Below are 22,831 nucleotides of genomic sequence, written 5' to 3' on the forward strand. Positions count from 1 at the left end.
TTAGTGGTCTATTTTGTTGGGGTATGGCCGCATCACATCAGATACAAACGAAGAATTCGGGATAATATGGGAGGGTTGATTTGGTTAATTGGGGTCTATATTAGGTTTGTATTGTATCTTTTTGTCATACGTGAAAAGTAATTCGGTAAGAGACGCAATCAACGGGCTAATTGGTTGGTATCAATTGCGGAAAATTCTAGTTTGTCTATAACATATATAACAGGTTATTACAGGAAAAAGTTTTATTTTTTAATTTTAAATTTTAAATATAAATTTCAGGTTAAATAAAACAGAAATAATTTTGGAAGACCAGCTAGTACAAGAAAAACTTCATACATGTGATCCAAAATTTTATTTTATTTTGTCCAACATTTTATCCAAAAGAATATGTAATAGAACATTTGAGAGGTTAAATTAAAATATATTTGATCTCTTTTATCATTTAAAATGGTTGACAAATATATTTAACAGTATATATGATACGGGCGTGGTTCCCCAAGAGTGGTTAGTGTCAACTTTTATAAATCTTCCAAAAAAACCCAATGCGAGAAAGTGCGAAGACTATAGAATTATAAGCCTTATGAGCCATTTACTTAAAACATTTCTAAAGGTCATTCACAAAAGAATATATACAAAATGTGAGGAACAACTAACAAGAACACAATTCGGATTTCGTGATGCTCTGGGAACACTGGAGGCCCTTTTTGCTGTAGGTACAGGTGCTATTTCAAAGATGCAGGGATGTGAATTGTGACATATACGTATGCTTTATAGATTCCCAGAAGGCATTTGACAGAGTAAAACATGACACATTAATGACTCTAATGCAAGAAATTGGAATTGACAACAAAGATCTTAGAATTATCAGAAGCATTTATTACAATCAAACGGCCAAAATCAAAATAGAAGACCAGTTAACTGATAAAATTGCAATAGAACGTGTAGTACGAGAGGGCTGTATTTTGTCTCCATTGTTGTTCAACATTTATTCTGAATTGGTATTTAAGGAAGCTTTAGACGGTTGTGCGAAAGGAATACTAATAAACGGTGAATGGTTGAATAACATTAGATATGCAGATGACACTATAGTTTTTGCCAATAATCTGAATGACTTACAGATATTAACAAATCGCATAACAGAAGTCAGCAACAGATACGGACTAGCTCTTAACATAAAGAAAACCAAATTTATGACAATTAGTAAAAAACCAATACTAAACGCTCTACTTACAATCAACCAACAGAATATCGAAAAAGTCGAGCAATATACATATCTAGGCACCAATTTAAATAGCCAATGGGACCACTCAACAGAAATTAAACAGCGAATAATAAAAGCAAAAGCAGCATTCTTTAGAATGAGAACCATTTTCAACAGTCGAGGCATATCATTAAAAACAAAATGCCGTCTATTGAACTGCTACATATTCACAGTTCTGCTCTACGGAATGGAAGCATGGACACTGACTGTTGCATCTATGAATCGGCTCGAAGCTTTAGAAATGTGGTGTTATAGGCGCATCTTACGTATATCCTGGGTTGACAGAGTTACTAATGTGGAGGTCCTGCGTAGAATGGGGAAAGAATGTGAAATTCTCATGACCGTCAAAACTAAAAAGTTGGAATATCTAGGACATGTAATGAGAAATCCAGAACGTTACGGCCTTCTCCAGCTGATTCTCCAAGGGAAAGTAAATGGTACGGATAGGCACTTTAAGAAAAAGAAGATCATTTAAAAGTAAAATAACTAGGGTTCGAATAAGTATGCATTTAATATTGGTAAAATATGGAAGCAGATTTTAATAAAATCCCTGAAAATTAACATATAATATGTACATATACTAGCACTACTCTATTACTATTAAAAATACAAAAAAGTATATATATTTTAAAATCGAAATAATTAGAATTGTCTTAAAAATTAAACGAAAATTAAATTAAAATCTAATAATTAACAGGTTTCAATTGCATTTGAATATCATGTGCTGATATTCAAATCTAAATGTCCTCCTCTTATTCGAAAGCGATATTCAGAAAATATTCTTTTTTCTTCAAACGTCAAATAATGATCACATTACTTATCTAACTTGATCCTGTCAAAGTTTGATGTCTCCGCCGGCAGCAGTTTTTTTCCCATTTCTTTACGGCGGAGGCAAAAATGTTGTCATGGCAACAATATGAAACATGTCACAAAGCAACAATACAAATGTCATTAACAACAATTAAACATCATTTTTATTTATAGTAATATTAAAAGTACAATTAGTTAATGAGGCATTTTCAAAATTGAAACAGTGCAAAAATGTTCCCGAATCTTGATACGCATTGGTAATTTTTGATGATACTGATGGTCGAGAACAACTTTCAGCAATCATTCCCGATGTTGGCGAATCATGAGGGTTTAAAATTTTTTGAACATTATCGTTCTTATCGGACTTGGAGGGCCCCAAACGTGCTACTGCATCATTAGCCGCGGACTCAATTTCGTTTAGGTTTTCCATTTTCGCACTAAATTTGCGCTTGCGGTTGCAACAACAACAAGCTGTCTTTAATAATTGCAAACAACTGTCAAACAACTGTAACCAGGGAGACGCAAATCCCACCGACGCGACGACTTAATTATTTTAATTTCTAACATCTAGACGACCTTGATAGTTGTCACAGTTAATTTCGAGTAAAATAGCGTATGAATTGTACTATTTATGGTTGAAAATTGCTACGTTTGAAGAAAAAATAGTATACTTTATTCAGCAAAGAAGCGACTTTTCTTGACTTGCCCTCTATTAAGCGCCGAACGAAGTGAGGGCGCGTCAAGAAAAGTCATGCTTCTCCGCCTCATAAAGTAATATACTATTAACATCACAAGATACAATCAGTGCGTATTGTAATACATTGTTTTTTGTGCAATGTTAACTATTTCAAAGTTTGGTTACCTAAATTTTTTTTAAGAAACACACCAGAAATCGTTTTCTAAACAGATGATTTAATCCTGTAAAAAGTCATAATAAAATTTAATATTGTAGCGTTGTACCAATAAAACTAAGAGGCTTTGGTATCGCATAGGCCTTAGTCCATTTCGTAAAATAATCCATGGCTATCTGTTTCTGGAAATGGACCTGCAATGTCGATTGCTACTCTTTCCATAGGACTGCCAACATTGTACTGTTTCATGGGTGCCCTCTTTTCAACAACTGAATCATTACTAGTTGCACACAGTTCACATTTCAGGCACCATCTTCTTACATCATCTTCACAGTTCATCCAATATAACCACCCTCGAATCTTTTGCAGAGTCTTCGTAATAGCAAAGTTTCCACCTGATGCACCGTCATGCAACTGGCGTAATACTTCTGACACTTTACTTTTAGGTACTATCAATTGAAGCTTAGATTCTGTACCATTATCGTTCTCAAAGGTTCTATACAGAAGATCATATTTTAGTACTAGTAAAGTAAGACTTGACTTCTGGACTACATGCCCTAATGTCTTGCCAAGAAGGTCTTTTAGTTTGACGCTTCCAATCCAATACTCTTTTTATACATGAATTATCTGCTTGGGCGTTCTGTAGCTGTTTAGGCTGCCATTGATCATTAATGACGGTGGTTCTTCTCATAGGGCGAAGTCGTTCCTCTAATTTAAGATAGTACAAACTACTTTCCGTACGCTTTTTCCCATAAGTTTATCGTTATGTTCGTCGCTCTCTTCGGAGGTACGTACTCGATAGCACCGTGAAGCTTTACTAGCTGTTTAGTATTCCAAGACAATGGCGAGCGCTTCAACTAAAACTATCGGTCTTGCGATTCGTAAAGCTTTCTGTAGTTCACTGTCTCTTAACCCATTGATGAGGATATCTACAGCAATTTCTTCCAATATGTTGTATGGTGCCTCCAGATAAGCCAACAGCGCTATACGAGCAACATCTGCTTCAAACTCTTGCATATTTTTACTTGCTCGTTGAATTCTATTGCTTAGTTGTGCTTTGTACACTTGCTGTAGATGGATATCTCCGTAACGTTTGTCTGGTGAGTGAACAAGGTCTGGTAACATTTTTCTTGGTTCTTAGGAATCAATATCAATAAAGCAGCAGTCAAGGAAGCAGCCTTTTCTTGTTCTGTTTAATGATTGGCTGTCGCAATAGCTTTAAATTGGCTAAGGCATATGGACCAAAAAGACTTCCTATCAAATGGTGGCAATATGAATCTCGAAGTGTCAGTTTGTATCTCGGTGATTCTTCTTTCACTACAGGATCTAAATTACGGCATTAACTGGTGGTAGCACTTTCATATTGGTTGTCATGCTCTCCAACTATTTGAACTTGTCTTTTACCTTATCAAATATTCTAGAAACAACTTCTTTAAATTTCTCATTGTTCGGACTACATACTTGTTTATTTAGTTGAGAAGTCTCGTCGAATCTTTTAGAAATATTTTCAAATTTCTCGTCATTTTGTCTAGCTGCTTCTTTAATAATTTGAGAAGTTTCATCGAATTCTTTGGAAACATTCTCGAATTTATCATCATTTTTGCTAGAAGTTTCCTCAATCATTAGAGAAAGATTTTTAAAATTCTCATCATTCTTTCTAGAAGTTTCTTCGATCTTCGCTAAAACTGCTTATTCTGTTTATTGAAAATGGTATGTATCAGAGTCATTTCCATTCTTGAGAGACCCAGATACATACCTTGAGAAGATCCTTCAGTCATTCTAGCAGTTAACTAAATTTATTGTGGTGATTCTTCTAAGTTTTTTAATGGACAAACAGTAACAACCTTCATATAATATACTAGTATGGCCCACAAAAAGATAAACTACCTGTATGTTCTTAATATTTTAGAAAATAAATAGGTACTTGGTTCGTGTTCTTATTTTATTTCTATACATAATGCATGTGACTAAACTAATTAAATCCACAAATGTAACTATTATTGTTGACACCTACACACTCTATTTATACAAATATGTAAATAATCAAAATAATTTTTCCTCCAGCCAATATTTAGAACCACAAACTGGCAATTTAGCATCTTGTTTATATTCACCTTAACGTTCTCGTAACTCATTGCCATAAAATCAATAAGAATGGCAAATTGCTTTCCGAAAAAACACCTCTAATTACCATAACTAGAAGCAAAAATAGAAAATAGGACCCAGGAAACAATTAGTGTTTCCGATTACAACAAGCCAAGCTGGTATTAGCGCCCCTTGTCATTGTACTTAATCAATGGAAATTGAATACCACTCAGAACCGGTTTAAGGAAAGTAATTTTGAAAAGTTAATAAGCTATAAAAAAAAATGTTTATGTATATGGAGTTTTTGAGCTTTAAAATTATTTTAAATCTGGATTATAACAGGTGTGATAATTAGGTAATCGGACTGGTTCTAGCAAACAATGAGCACGCAGTGACATATTTGAATATTTTGGTGCCTGTTAATGTTTTCTCGACCTTGACTGGTTGGGCAGGCTCCTACGTTGTTCAGATTCTCCCTAACAATTGCCTGTTTAGTTATAATCTCTTCTATTTTTTTGTCTTTGATCTTACATTCCAAGCTGCCATTCCTATTAGTTTTTATTTCTTTTGATTTGCTTTATGTTTGTTTTTCTGATATTTTATGTTCTTCGACTTCGTTTAGCTCAACTAGGTCTGACGGCGACATTTCTTTCAATTTTTGTGCTTTTTTACTTTGACTTTAATACCTAGATGTACCTTCATAAATGTTATTATTCCTTTTTAGTTTTTAATTTCTGTGTGTCCTTTTTGATTCCCCTTCAAGTCAAAGTCTAGGCTTATTGATTGTTTGGTACCAAGACTTTTAAATGTTCAATTGCATTTTTCTTGAAAAGAGTTGAGATTATCATGTTGAATTTTTTTTAGTCTATATATCATAAAAATTTCCTAAAAGATTTTAATAAACATTTGGAACTGGGAAACACTTAAAATTAATTGTGTCTCAAAATCTTCGAAGATAATAAACATAGTCAAATTGTTTGTTTGTCAAATGCTGCTAGGTTAAACCAAATAGCCTATTGGAGAAATTTTATCGGTAAAAGCAGGACCAGTGTGTCGTCTCGGAGAGTCTCTGAGAAAGATTCATTGTGAATTTTGACGGCGAGCCAGATTGGGTCGGTCGGATGCTTAGCTTAGATCTCGATACGACACGTCACTTACTTAACCACGCCATTGTGAAAGTAGGTGTTTCTTGGAAAGGTTCGGTTTTCTAAATTTCTGATTTATCTCTTGTTATCAAGAGGATGAAACATTTCAAACTGATACAGTATATGGTAGCTCAAGTTGAAGCTTTAGTCTGAACCTCTGAAAAACAGTTCCTCCATTTGTTCTTCATTAAATAAACCCGTATATGACTACAATTACAGTTAATAGTGAAATCAACAAAATTCATTGTATTTTTTTTATTTTATTTTTGGTATTTCTTCCAAAAAAAATTGACAAGAGCTGATTTTTCTTAATACACTCTTTAATATAAAGAGGAGAAGAGAAAGAGGAGAGAAGAAGAAATAGAGGTAAAATACCTACTTTTACAATCTTCTATTAACGACTATTTACAATATATTCTCATATTGTAGATCATTGTAGGTTTACTTAATCTAAACCTCTTAAAAATTTTTCTATCATTACAAAAATTAAAATGGTCGACTCTGCTTTAAATGTTGTATTCTCGCACTATGTTTCTGTTTTTTCTAAACGTTAAACATCAAACTTTTATATTAAATCTTCTTATACCGGATCCCTGTCTCTCACCCACAATAAACAACAATGTAGTGGTTATATTTTTGATTTCGCGATAACCTACAGCATAATAATAGACTACATTAAACACAATTTATTTTTCAGATAACTTCTTGTTTGGTACTTTATTTGGCAAATACCTATTTTATATTTTATCTGTCAGATAAGTTTATTCATGTCAGTTGGTAGTTCAGATTTATTTCCTAGATGGCGCTAGGTGTTCAAATCGAAACGAACATAAAGATTTAAATTATTTTGTTTATTAAATATTCTCTTAAATGTACAGCAACCAATATTTTTGGAAATTTTGCGAAACAATTAATCGTATTATTAATTATATTACTAGTGTTCCGTGGTTTTGTGGATGCATGTGATAAACTTATTTACCACGGAAATAAAAATAAAAAATATTAGAATCGAATACAACGTAGAAAAAAGTGTTAATAATATTTATTTTGTAAAACGAAATTAATTCCCGAAGGGCCAGATTTTTTGTATATGCATCGCGGACCGATGCAAATGGTATCTCAATGATTACTGAAAACTAAAACTCAACACAGAACACGCGTTCTTTGTTTTTAAAAGCCAGGCCATAAAATTTTATTATCGGGCTGGCCGTTATATTAATTTCGTTTCCCATAAATGCAACGCACTCAAAATGTATAATTAAAGTGTCGAGCATATCTAATCATCATTATAACTGGCTCGACAATCCGTAGTGGATCTTGGCCTGCTCACAAAGAAGTCGCCACTCCTGTCGATTCCTGGCAACTTCCCTCCATCTTCTAACCCCTAGAATCTGTAGGTCTTCTTCCACATCATCAATCCATCTCATTCGTGGTCGTCCTCTGCTTCTTGTGGCCGCTGGTTTTGAAAATGTTAATCTCTAAGCATGTCTAATATCTGTTTTAAATAAAAATATTGAAAAAACATATTTCTATTTCTTATGTATATAAACAATTTGCGAAAATGTAAATTTTAATATGAGATTGTTTTATTTAAGTTTTGAATTCAAAAATTTAATTCGTAATTAGCTTTTCGCTATACTAGGTATTATCTAAAGAAAGAAAATTAATACATAAGTTACAAAGAGCAACAAGAACTAATGAAAAATAGTAAAAAATGTTTTGCAATGAAAAGAAAATATGACAAAGAATTTAATATGACAATCTCATCCCAGAAAACTAAAACAATAGTAGTCTGCAAAGAACCAACCAGATGTAAAATAGAAATTGATGGTATCAGTATTGAACAAGTAATGGAAATAAAATACCTGAAAATTACACTGTCTACGTATGGGGACCGGGACAAAGAAGTGAGAGATCAAGTACAAAAAGCAAATAGACTGGCAGGATGCCTTATATTAACGCTATATGGTGAATCAGACACATTACAAGAATAAAGTAAAGAATTTATAAAGCCAGTGCAAGGCAAATAATGACATATGCCTCAGAAACAAGACCCGACACAGCCATAACCTAAAGGCTACTAGAAACGGCAGAGATAAGAGTAGTGAGAAGAGTTACAGGAAATACGCTGAGAGATCGAAAGAGAACTGAAGACATTAGAATAAAATGAAACATACAGTGTATAAATAAATGGACACAAAATAGAAAATAAGAATGGAATAAATACATAAGCAGAATTGAGGAGACCCGTGTCGTCAAAATAGCAAGAGATAAGTCACCAATCGGCAGAAAAAGTATCTTTCATAGAGGTATTAATCTGCCAATGAAAATGCAGAATTGCTTATAAGGAGAAAGAAGAAGAAGATTAATTATAATAATACGTAATTAATATTATTATTATTAATAAATAAACGTATCCTTTCAAGAACAAAGTATGATCGAAATGTCATAAAGGGCCTAAAAGTGCATACGAGTATTGCACACTTAATACAAATACGATAAAGAGGATATTCATGTCATGGTTCAAATAACTTCAATTTGATCAATGCATGAGCCAATATGTATTAATCACTTTGTAAAACTCTAACTCTCATTGGTAATTCTCAATTATCACACTTACAAATAGGTTACAAATTTATTACATTAATTGTCACTGTCAAAGTCAAACGAATTAATTTGATTTTATTTTCTTTTTTATCCCCAGTAATTTAGTTTTTAAAGAAGTATACAAATTTAATCTCTATTTTTGGCCGTTTAGATAAAATGTTCAACAAAACTAAGAAATAGCAGCAATTTGTGATTTCTATAAAAATACGATTTAGCAATGCGTTCATTAAAGAGAATTCACCAAAGAAGGGAAGTTGTTAAGCACAGAACTTTCGATGCCGGATGAATATTATCTAGAAACTGGCTCCGGCACTTCGAAACAGCCTTTTTGGCATAAAGCGGGAACAACTGCGCCTCCAATTTAAGCAGTTGATTGCGCTCAAAGTGCATGCGGAGCTATAAACTTTACAATAACAATCACCATTAAAGTTATCGCATCTAAGAATCAGCCAGTGGGTACGTATTGATGTGTAATAACTTTAATTTTAGATTGCAGAGTGAAGTAGCTGTTTTTTTTTTATAAATATTTCAGTTTTATAACTAAATCTATAATATAAAAATGAATCGCAAAATGTGTTGGTAAGCGCATAACTCAAGAACGCATGGACCAATCTTAACAATTCTTTTTTTAAAATGTTTCTTGAAGTCTAAGGATGGTTTTTACGGCGAGAAAAATTTGAATAATTTCCGAGAAAATCTTAAAACAACCCTTTTCTTTTTCCCATACAAATATTTTCTAAATAAATGTAGAGTCAATTTTAACTTTATTGCTATTCAATAAAGTTTATATTAAATTACAAGCACTCACTGTTGTCTAAACAATGTAGGTGTGTTCCTGATGTCGAAGAGTCAATTTGCGCTTTATTGTCGCTGCACAAAGTTCAAATTCAATCAGATGTATGTGTGTGCGCGTTCGTGTGTGTGCATGTTCGCGTTGGAGGATCTAATGCATTCACACAAAAGTGATAATATCGTGAAACCGACCTAATTGAAAAGTCAAAACATGTAAGAGCTATAGATGTGATTGGCCTCGCAATATTCTTTCTTTTGCTTTAGTTTCGGAACGAGACATAAATTGCATTAGTTTTCACGTCGTTGCATCTGTCAAACAAACCGCGTTAAGAAGCGTTTATTATCTTTAATAATTAATTTATTATTAATTTAATATACTCTATACACATACAACATTGTTTTGGCTTAAAGAACTTGACTCCAAGGCATATCAAATTAAAAAAAAATTAAAAAAAACTAAAACGTAGTGTTATATCCTCATTGATTATATTCTCTTTCACAGACAAAGTAGAGATTTGACAGACAACAACAACCTGTCACATTGCCGGTGTACATTGGTGTACACACACGTGTTATTTTTCTTAGATTTTCTGTTACCTTATCTACTCAGTTTTCTTTTGTCAACTTGATAAACGAAACAAATTCTCCAGTTTTCTGCGATGTATTTTTGATTGATTGTTGTATATCGTGTTTTGTGCAAAGTGTTTTAATACCTGTGATTAATAAATATTAAGTATATTCGATTCGATTCGAACAAGGTGTTAGTAAACCAAGAAGAATGGAGATGGAACAAAATAAAAAAGGAACTTGAAAAACATCCAAAAAACTAGAAAACTACACCCACACGAGGAACATTGATAACGACCAAAGCAACGGAAAGGATCTGACAATGACGACCAGGGCGACGAATAGGAATAACGATAGGAAAAAGCACGATGCAAAGGTAAACAAGGATGAGAATAGAAAGAAGATGAAAGATATACCGCAGAAAAAAGGAGAGATAAAAATGGGAACATGGAACGTAAGAAGCATCAATGGAAAAGAGGTAGAACTTGTAGAAGAAATGATCAGACAAAAAATAGAAATATTAGGAATAACGGAAACGAAAATGAAAGGAAGAGGTTTTAAGAAGATACACAAAGGATATTGGTTATTTTGGGTAGGAGCTGATGCAAAGGAGAGAGCAAAAGAAGGCGTAGGGATAATAATTGCACCGAATAGACTACAATACGTTATAGAAGAAACATATGTTAACCAGAGAATATTATCGCTGAAAATGAAACTGATAGACGAGGAAATATGGACAATAATAACAGCCTACGGAGTAAATGAAGATGCAAAAAAGGAAGAGAAGGATAAATTTTTCGAGGAGCTCCAAATGCAAATTGACAATGGGGAAGAAAATATAATTGTAATGGGAGATCTAAACGGTAGAGTCGGAAATAATAACAATGGAATTGAGGAATTCATGGGAAAAGAAGGAGAAGAAATACTAAACAAAAATGGCGAAAGAATAATAGAAATATGTATGGAGAATAAACTTGTTATAACAAATACAAAATTTAAACATAAAAAAGTATACAAATACACGAGAGTACAAGAAAGTAGAAATGAAAAATCAATCATAGATTACTTTTTGGTAAGTAGCAACAAATGGAAAAGAGTACAAGACACGAAAGTCAAAAGAGGCTCAGAGATTGGCAGTGATCATCATCTAGTAATAATGAGAATGAGAACAGCAAAAGAAAATGAAGAAAAGAGGAGAAAGGTAGTAAATGAAAAAGTAAAAAGCTACAAATTAAAAGAAGAAAGATATAAGAAGATATTCCAAGAAAAATTAGAGAATATTTTGAAAGGTAGGGCAAAAACTGCTAGTATAGAGGAAAAGTGGGAAAATCTCAAGACCAGCTTAATCATAGCTGCTAAGGAAACTTGCGGGAAGACAAAAATAGCAAATAATAGCATGAGGAGAACTGAATGGTGGACAGACGAGATACGAAGGAAAGTAAAGAACAAAAAAGAAAAATGGAAGAGATATCTAAGTACAAAGCGCCCTGAAGATTATGAGGCATATAAAGAAAAAAGAAAAGAGGTTAAAATAGCTGTAAAAGCAGAAAAAGAAAGGTCATGGGAAAAGTTTGGACTAAAAATGACAAATAATTATAGAGAAAACCAAAAACTCTTCTATGGCGCATTAAAACAGCTCAGACAAAAGAAAGAACACATGATGCCGAATATAAAAGACAAGAATGGAAAGGTAATAACAGAAGAAAACCAAATAATGGAAAGATGGAGAGAACATTTCAAAGAGCTAACTCATACAGACGAAGACAACATAGTGGAGATACAAGAAATTAATGAAGAACAAAAAGTAGAACCCATAACAACAGAGGAACTAGAAAAGGCAATTGAAAGAGTTAAATTAGGCAAAGCACCAGGCAAGGATGATATCACCCCGGAAATGATAAAATTCATGGGAATAGAGGGAGTGGACAGCATGAAAGAACTAATGAATGATATCATAAAAAGAGCAGAAATACCACAGGACTGGAAGAAAGACATTATACTACCAATACACAAAAAGGGCGACAAGAGAAACTGTAATAATTACCGAGGTATTACTATATCAAGTATTCCTGGGAAGGTATTCGCAAGAATAATAGAAACAAGAATAAAAACCCAAATAGAACCAACTATGGAAGATACACAATGTGGATTCAGGAAGGACAGAAGCACGCAAGACCACATATTCACAATAAGACAAATAAGTGAGAAAGTAATCAATAAAAATAGAGAAATACATATATGCTTTATTGATCTGGAAAAGGCGTTTGACAGAATACAAAGAAAGGACGTATGGAGGACATTAAAGGAAAGAGGAGTTGACAGGATAACAATTGATGTAATAAAGGATATGTACAATAATAATACAAATACGGTGAGAACCAACAACGAGGAATCCGAAGAATTTACTACAAGTCAAGGCCTCAAACAGGGATGCGTGTTGAGCCCACTGCTGTTCTCAGTGGTACTGGATACAGCAATAAAGAAAGCCAAGAGAAGAATGAGAAAACTAACATTAGGATACTGGCAAATGAAACAGACCCAACTATCAGAGCTTCTATTTGCAGACGACATGGTTTTGATAGCAGAAAACAGAGAAGACCTTCAGAACAACCTTGAAATCCTAGAAGAACTGTCAAACATAAATATGAAAATAAATACAGAGAAAACAAAAACAATGATAATTTCAAATAAGAGAAAGACACACGCAATACAATTAAACGGAAAACAACTAGAACAAGTGGAACATTTTAAATACCTAGGAGCAATAATTGAATCAAACGGTAAACAAGACATGGAAATAAATGAGAGAATGGGACGAACAGGAAGCTTATTTAACACTATGAAAACAACATTTTTGGGGAAAAAAGAAATACCGGAGAAGGTAAAAACGGCAGTCGTTAAATCAGTAGTTAGACCTACAATCATCTATAATAGCGAGTCATGGACATTGACTGGGAGACAAAAATCTCGAGTCAATGCTATGGAAATGAGGTTCCTGAGGAAAATAGCAAACAGAAAGAGGACAGACAAAATACGAAACGAAACAATCAGACAAAACCTAAAAATAGAACCAATAAACGAAAAAATAGTAGAGGGGCAACTAAGATGGTTCGGACACGTGTGTAGAATGTCGAATGAAAGATTAACAAAACGAGTGTTTGAAACGAGAATGCAAGGGAAAAACAAACGAGGAAGACCAAGAGTTAGGTGGGTAGACGAAATCAGAAAAGAAGTTGAGAAGAAAGGATTGACATGGGAAAGTGCACGAAATCTAACACAAGACCGGATAGCATGGAGACAACAGTGCAAATCTTAACCCCACCAGCCTTACACCTAACGGTAGAAAGGCTTAGGACTAAGTAAGTAAGTAAGTAAGTATATTCGATATGCCTCCTATAAGACGAAGTAATTTAGGTAGAAGAACCCGAAATGCTACAAACCAAACTACTTACCGATCTAATCATACTACACAAGAACGTGACGATCGAAATGAACGTGAAAGAATTCGTATATCACGAACGCGGGAAGCGAGAGCTTCCCGCGTCCCAAGAGCTCAAGTTTGAATCGAGCTGCTTTAAATTACGATTTGTCAATTGACTACAGTAATTACCAATGTGTTACTATTAGATCTATGAACTTGGTTTGCTCTCATTGTAAGGCATTAAAATACAAAAATCAAACCAATGGATTGTGTGGCGCAAATGGGAAAGTAAAATTGATACCATTGGATCCACTAACAGAGCCATTGTATTCATTGGTTTTAGGAATAGGACCAGATTTCATACATTTTTTGTCAAATATCCAACCATATAACAAATGCTTTCAAATGACGTCGTTTAGGGCGTTGATCCAAGAGTTGCACCGAGAAAACTGTATTATCTCAACACTTTGAAAGAATTAATTCAAACAAATCTTCTACTATTGAATGAACAACAGAAGTATGTATTTGATACACTTCTGAAAGTAACATATGATAAAACAGGAGCGATTTACTTCTTAGATGCACCTGGTGGTACAGGAAAAACTTTTTTGATTTCATTGACATTAGCAAAAATTCGCTCACAAAATAAAATTGCACTTGCACTCACTTCGTCGGGAATCGCAGCTACTTTGCTTGAAGGTGGTCGAACAGCCCATTCAGCACTAAAATAGCCATTAAACATACAAAGCAACGAAACTCCAACCTGCAACATTTCGAAGAACTCTGCAATGGCAAAAGTTTTGCAGCAATATGAATTGATTGTTTGGGATGAATGCGCGATGGCGCATAAAAAACCTTTGGAGGTTTTAGATAGAAACTTACAAGATCTACGGAGCAATCATAACCCATTTGGTGGAGCAATGATTTTATTAGCAGAAGATTTTCGTCGAATATTGCCAGTGATTCCACGATCAACGCCAGCTGATGAACTCAATGCATGTTTAAAGTCCTCCAATTTGTGGAAACATGTTAAGGTATTACACTTAAGCAAGAATATGCATATCGAGTTGCAAAATGACCAATCTGGAGACCAAGTCCCAGGGGCAATCATTAGGTGTTTGTGGTATTAATCTAGAAAACCCATGTTTCTCACATGGTCAATTGTATGTTGCATGTTCCTGTGTTGAAAAATCATCAGATTTGTTTGTATATTCACCAGGTACTCAAACAAAAAACATTGTATATCATAAAGCACTACAATAAAAATAAAACAGATTTTGTTAATAATTATGATTCACTTGATTTACAATAAAGCTATTACTGAAAATACTTATATACGTTTTATTTCATTATTCTTTATTACATCATCATCATCATTTTGGCTTTACAACCCTGTGTGGGTCCTAGCCTCCCAAAGAATTTTTCTCCAGTCGTCCCTATCCATCGCCTTCCTCCGCCAAGCACGTATTTCCATATTTCTCATGTTTTCATCGATGTTATCTAGGAATCTTGTTCTGGGTCAATTACATCGGTTATTAGTCCTATGTTAATAATAATAATAATAATAAATAATTAATTATCTCTATGTTTTGTCATTGAAGCACCCACTTTATAAATATTTTCACCTTTAGGTTCCCACTATCCCTTTAGATTATTTTTTAGTCAGGTTTGAACCTTAAGTTCCCCTCTTTGTTTGAAGCCCTCTGGCAGACATCCCAGTCGGGGTTTTTAGTGGATCCAAAAGAGTGGCCAAAGTTCGTGGAAGCGAAGATACTTAGGTCATCCCAGCTGACCCTCACACATTGCCCTATCATCATGGTGACGGTTCTGTTCAGAAGAAGTTAAGAAATAAACTGCCACATTCCAAATCTATTTGACAGAACGAAGTCTGTCGGATCCGCTAGTACCTAATAAAAATACGAACTTAACACTTTCAGTCATGAGTTTTTGCTTGCATAGATAAAAAATTTAAATAATCTTTTTTAATACTTTTTAAAACAATTTTTTAACTTAATATCAAAACTTGCTGGAACAACTTGGGGTGCTTCTGCAGATACTCTTCGGACCTCTGCTCTAGCTTTGGTTTTTTCAGTGGCAGAATATTGTGCACCAGTATGGCTAAATAGTGCACATACAAGCAAAATCGATGTCCAACTTAACCAAACCATGAGAATAATCACTGGAACAATAAAACCAACGCCAGTGAGATGGCTGCCTACTCTGAGCAATATTGCTCCACCAGATCTACGCCGTACAGCAGCATTAGTGAGAGAGTACCAGAAAATTGTAGCCAACGTACAATTACCAATACATCAAGATATCCCAGACATCTTAAAAGAGCACCAGCGACTGAGATCTAGAAATCCTCCAATACGATCTGCCCGAAAAATTGGTAATTCCTATGATATACATAGGCAATGGACAACAAGATGGATGCCAACAGTAGAATCGGACTATATTAAGATATTCACCCCAACTCAGGGTTTCATCGGATCAAATCTGCCCCGGTCCACTTGGGCAAGGCTTAATCGTATACGTACCGGATATGGTAAATGTGCTGATTCGCTGTTCAGGTGGGGTCGTGCAGAAAGTCCACAGTGCGATTGCGGACAATCTAGACAGACCATAAGCCTTTGTGTTTCAGATTGCTTGAATCGTGCCTACCGTGGAAACCTCCAGGACTTTGCGGAATGTTCCCCAGAAGCAATTGAATGGCTATGTAAATTGGACATTAATATTTAGTGTCATTTATTCTATCTTTAGTGTTTAAATAATATATTTAATATATATGTATATATTATTGTATTTGTATATTTATCGTACTGTGAAAGTCCATACTAAATAAGTAAATAATAAATAAACTGGTATCCTCACAGTTATTTAAAAAATATAATGTTCGGTAAAACGAACACGGCGCTAAACACGGCAACTTTTGGCATGCCAATAAACAAAGCTCAGAGTATTTCATCACAGCGAAGAACAAAGAGATATAATTAATCTCATTGACCCAATTTCATCTAAATTTACCTTATAATAATAAGTATCCAAAGAAGTTGGTGCTGGAGATTTACAAAATTACCCTGTAAGTAACTTTTAAAATTAGCTGCATCGTGTGTTGTCTTTTATATTTGAGTTACTTAAACTTTATACCTTTCCTTATCTCTGCAGTTGCATTTGTTTAGCATAAATTTACATCCGCTACCTTCTTGATTAAATAAGTTGTGTTCGAAATTATCAATGGTATATATCTGTCTGAATCACTTATGTTTCACTTCAAACCCATAATTGCAAATTGGGTTCTTCGCTTCATTTCTCCTCTGCATCAGTAATTTTCCAACATAGTCAGCATATCAGAAGCGGGAAATTACCCGGGAAGCTGCATAAATTTCCTGCTTGAGCTATTCATTTTCCGTAAAGTATGTTTAGTTTGGTAGTTTGTTTCTTTTTGTGTTAAGATATATCGTTGTCCGGAGAATAGAAATAATTAGTTATTACCTCGCTCTCAAGTAGTTATATTACGTAGAGAGCTAGCCTGAGCGCTTTCTTTGGCTTATTGCTTTTTATATTTCGTCTAACATTTGCAAACAAATTAAGTCGAATGTAGTATTTTGTATTCTTTTGAATAGCAGTTATGCAGTTTTATATCTCTTAAACCAAAGAGCAGTTATTGTTGTTCAGATAAATTTTAAATTAACATAAATAATTGGTGGTACTTATAACGTGAAGCGAAAGTCATAAGTTCATTCTATTAATTATAGTAAATTTTTTACTACTTAAAAAAATTGACACCAAGAAATTAAATATCTCGGTAATATTTAAAAAACATTACCTATCGGTAACTCCGTCGTCTACCTAGTACATAGTAAACTATGTAGATGACTACATAGTTACAGCATAGGATACTGAAATAAAAAAAAATTAAGAAAATTACTTATTTGGGTTCAAATATAAATGGCAATTGAGATATGAGCAAAGAGCTAAACATCCGCATTGAAAAGATCAGAGCAATCTTCTTCTAATAACCTTAAAATAAGACTAGTCAAATATTCCATCATGGATGCGTCATTTTCATGTATGGAGTTAAAAGGACGCTCACTAAATCGCTACTAAATAAACTTCAAGCTTTCGAAATGTTTGCGATTATATTTACCATTCCGTTTTTGAACGGAGTGGTAAGGGACATTCTCAAAACTGTTAAATTAGACTAAACCTTAGCGATTTTCTATAAAAAAGCAAATTAAAAAAATTAAAAAAGTAGGAAACAATCATAATAAGAAATATTTCAGTTTCACTCTGATATCATTTTTGATGTAAAAAGTGTCCAAATTAAGTTTTAAAGTGTTAAAAGACTTGACTTTTAACAACAAAACCCAAAACTTGTCCCAATGTTGGAGATATGATTGCTAAATGTCTTCGTTCTGGTCAACTGAAAAAATACACATGTTAACTTGTATTGCCTACATATCTAGTGTAGTGCAGTGCCAAAATTTTCTATGGGGTATGCACTTTTAATTTTTTCTGGTATCCCAAAATATTCTTTATTTGTAAATACAGCGTAAAGTTTCCATGTCAGTACTCTGGTTATCAAAGAGTAGTGTGCCCTTTTCTTCAGCTAATTAATATGAATATTTCTTTTATAGATAGTAAGATATAATGCCTATATTATCATAATAGTATTCTTTAACTGAGGTAGTGCCCATGTATTTTTGCTAAATTTTACTATTTGAATTAGTTTTGCAGTTCTACCCAGTTATTAAGGTATTCCACCTAATTTGCAAACTATTTACTTAATACCTAATTTGTCTAAATTTGTATTTTTGTCTTTTTACTATCAGCTTTATTTTATTTTTGTTTACTTGGCAAATTTGTTAACATTTCATAATACGTTTATCTGGCTGTAGTTTTGAGTAATAAGATTTGTTAAGTTATAGCCATTATTTATTAACTGCTCTTCTATAATCTTCTTTTCTTCTTGTAACTAATAAAACGGGAAATGTGATAAATATATAGAGAGATAATATAAGGTAAGTGTTGAGCCAACAATTAATTAGAAAAACATAATTTGTAGGTACCAAAATGACAAGTCATTACATTTCAAAAGTAAAACACATGATGTTAACTATTTTGTCAGAATGAAACGTAAGAAATAAACAACTTTTCCAGTTATTGCCAGAGAGCAGCGATGTTTTCTATGTGCCAGAAGTAAAAGTAAAATCTCGATAGTTTTGTATTCGATGCAATCAATGCGTATGTGCAGAACATTTGAATCAGTTATTTATGAAACATAGTAAGTCATAAAACTTAAATTTTATAGGAAAAACAAAAAACCGTTTCGTAGCGAGTAGATGTTATAAATTATTTTAAATATATAAAATACTGACAATAGAATCTACAAGCTGTGTGAAAGTCAAATTTCCCCCAACCAGTTCGGGTTCACAAATGCTGTTGGTAATAGAGAGGCTTTGTTCTCAGTACAAGTTTAATTCCAGAGATGTAGATACGTCAACTGCAACGTATACGCATGTCTGGTTGATTACGAGAAAGCGTTTGATCGAGTATAGCACGCCAAGATGATGAAAATACTAAAACAAGCAGAAATTAACAACCAAGATCTGAAAATAATTAGAAATCTTTACTGGAGTCAGACAGCAAATCTCAGAGTTGAAGGTGAACCCACTGACTATGTGAAAATTAGGCGTGGAGTGAGGCAAGGCTGTATTTTGTCTCCTCTAATCTTTAATCTGTAGTCTGAAAGAATATTTATCGAAAATTTGCACGAAACTGAAAAAGGTATTCTACTAAATGGTTACCGGCTAAACAACATCAGATTTGCAGATGACACCATAGTATTTGCGGACAACTTAGAAAACCTACAAGTTCTTATGAACAAAATCACGTATTACAGTCAACAATATGGACTCAATATAAACGTTAAGAAGACAAAGCTTATGACAATTCACAAAAAAAGAAAAACAAAAGGTCAACTCTACGTCAACCAATCCCCTGTAGAAAGAGTGACGCACTACAACTACCTCGGCACCATAATAAATGAAGAATGGTCCAACAACCAGGAGATTAGAGCATGCATCGAAAAAGATAGATCCACCTTCAATCGAATGGGGGGGGGGGCTTCTTCAAGAGTCATAACTTCTCTCTTGATACAAAAGTAAGAATGCTGCGATGCTACGTGTTCTCTGTCCTTTTTATGGTGTTGAATCGTGGATCTTGAACGAAGATATGTGCAGAAAACTGGAAGCATTTGATATGTGGCTATATCGGAGAATACTTAAGATCCCGTGGACTGACCAAGTCACAAATGAGGAGGTACTCAGAAGAATCAATAAGAACCGAGAGGTTCTTATTCATTCTTCTGAAAATCTTCTGAGAATTCTTCATCAAATCCCGAAAGTGACAATTCTTTGGACATATTATGATATAGATACAATAAAGATTGCCATGGTGATCGCTAACATTCGTAACGGATAGGCACATCAAGAAGAAGACAATAGGGTTTAAATAAAACATAACAAGGGTAAAATTACAAAATTTTGAATCTTATTGTAAGAATAATTTTTCAGTTAAATGCTATAACTTATATGATGATTTATAAATAAACATAGTTGATGATATATATTTTTTATCTAAAACATAAAAATAAGCTATTTAATGTACTGTTCCCTATTGGCGAGTTGGCCAGTCTTGTAACGTATTATTGAATTCTTTGTGGTCTTCTGGTAAGTACTGAAGTGTCTTCTTTAAATCACCCATCTTCTCTTTCAAAATGGAACTCTTCGATTGATAAGCTTGAGTATTAGGTAGTTGAACATCATACTACCCTGCCTTTTTTTAAAGTAAACGTGCTCCTTACAGCGCCACCAATAAAATTACTAACAGTAACAGTACCTTTTATTTTTAAGTCAACTACAAATTCGTTGTACCTATTCTGAAATTTTAAAAGGTTCATTTCTTTGGGCTTTGTAATACATTCAATAGAATTGGTAACTTTTTTGTAGAGAATGGGTCACCATTTTTGAAAATCGAGAATGTCTGTAGTACCAACTAGCTTTACTAAAAACTTATGTTTCTTTCCAGGACGTAGTATTACTTTCATGACTTCTTTGACAGTGTAATAGCGATCTGTTCGATGTAATACAAGCTTAACCAGACCAAAGCCTCTATCATTCGGAAAGAATGAATGACCTATTAAAGGCAATATATAGAAATTTTTTTGAATCAGCCCATATCTATCAATGCCAAGAGAAACAGTATCATCGAATGATTTTTATTTTGTCCTGCTCAATTGTCATTGTACAGGTACAAATTTTCAATGCTAGGAAAAGCATAAATATTCAAGTAATCCAATAGGAAGGAGCAAACTTCGTTTGATCCTTTTTTAGCAAGGTCTTTATGGTATAGGTAAAACATAACAGTATTATCACCAACATTATGAATTTAGAATGAAAGCACAGATAATTGCCTAAAATAGTAGATTTTCTGGGCCTGCGTAGCGCAAGCGGTAGGATGCTTGACTCGCAAGCCGGTGGTCCGGGGTTCGAATCCCACCGCCGGCAAGAACATCTAGACATTTTAAAAATGTCTATAGGCCCCAGGTCGACTCAGCCTGAATAAAAATGAGTACCTTGGGTAAAACCAGGGGTAATAATAGACGGTTGAAGCGTAGCACTGGCCATGTTACCTTCCTTGTATACCGTAGGCCCTAGATATAGCAGACTACCCTGCTATACTCCCAAAGCCGCGACAGCGGTATAAAACGGGAGACTATTATATATTGTATGGAAGTAAAATATTCTGCATATAGTCAAATGTTAAACAAAGTGATGTGTCCTTACTCGCTTCAATTTGTGCCTATTTTTTGTCTTAAATATTTTTCTTGAATATATAATCATTTAATACTATTTTTTCAAATATATCTTCTTGTTTTTTAAATTTATAACATATAATTTTTGTTTGATATTCTTTAATTATAATAAACAAATTAGCTAAAACTGTTGAAGAACATTTGCATCCTCCCCCGGTATTTATTGTAAGTTTTTGACCATGATTTTATGAAGGATTCTAAGATGCATCGTAGTGTTAGTAGTTAATATTAATACCACTCTAATGATATTCATTCTTTATTAAACACATTATACACAAGCTCTTTTTACAATTTAATTCAATTGGAGTTACCTTTTTAGAAAGTTTAACTCAAAACCAAATTGAATTGTTTATAAAGAAACAGAATTTTACTTTTACGAAAGTTCATTGTTAGAGCGCTTGGTATTCCTGAACATCAAGAGTGAATGCAAATTTTGCATTGAGAACTTCAAACAATGCGGCTTGCCAGATGAAGTTTGGAGTTTCCCGAGCTTCTACTCCGGTTTCACGGAGACTGGTATGGGTCAGGTCACAAAGGGACATTTGGACACTATCAAGTCCCAGAATGACGAGGGATTAGATGCAGCCAAGGAATTTCTGGATCAATAAAGAAGTGCATAAATTGAGAAAGTAAATTTTAAGTAACCAAACCGTTCTTGTTAAAATCACTCGGAAACATATTTATTTAAAACATGTATGTAGACGTTTAAAAAAGAATGATAGTAATAATTTTAATTAAAACAATTATTTTCAAAGTTTATTTCAGATTTTTTCAAAGTTTCTCTTGAAAATTTAAATATTTAAACGATTATTTCTTCAGTTCTGAACATGTAAATAGTGAATTATATTAAAATCAAAATCATATTCGAGTCTAATCTAAAATAGCTCGCAAAGAAGTTAATTTTATAGTGGTTTAATAACTTAAGAAAAGTAATTAAGTATAAAAGTGAAAGTGATTTGTATACTGAATATTGAAATCGTAAGTAGATAAAATATACTTTTTTCATCTATTTGGATTTATATATTTAAGTAAACAACTGCAATCAGTTATAAGTATTATCCAATTTACATGAACTGGTATCACAACGAAAGCTGTAAAAGAGCACAGGTTTTAGTCGGATTTTAAAATCCATTTAAAAGATGTCATCTTCCAATCAGCTACCACAAAATGCATCATACTCAAAAGCAGTTAGTCAACCACGTAGTATATTAATCCCAAGCAGAGATCAAGCTATTTTGTTTAACACTCTAGAGAATTGTACAATTAATGACTATCTTGAAGGATTGAGTCAGCATATAGAACCGAAAAATATAATTTTCGCATCCCGTATATCAAACGGTAGAATATGCATATATCTATCATCCAAAAACCCAGTAGATAAATTCATAGCAGAAACAAAGAAAATAATAGTAA

The sequence above is a fragment of the Diabrotica undecimpunctata genome, chromosome 3 (assembly GCF_040954645.1).
Source record: "Diabrotica undecimpunctata isolate CICGRU chromosome 3, icDiaUnde3, whole genome shotgun sequence".
Lineage (NCBI taxonomy): Eukaryota > Metazoa > Arthropoda > Insecta > Coleoptera > Chrysomelidae > Diabrotica > Diabrotica undecimpunctata.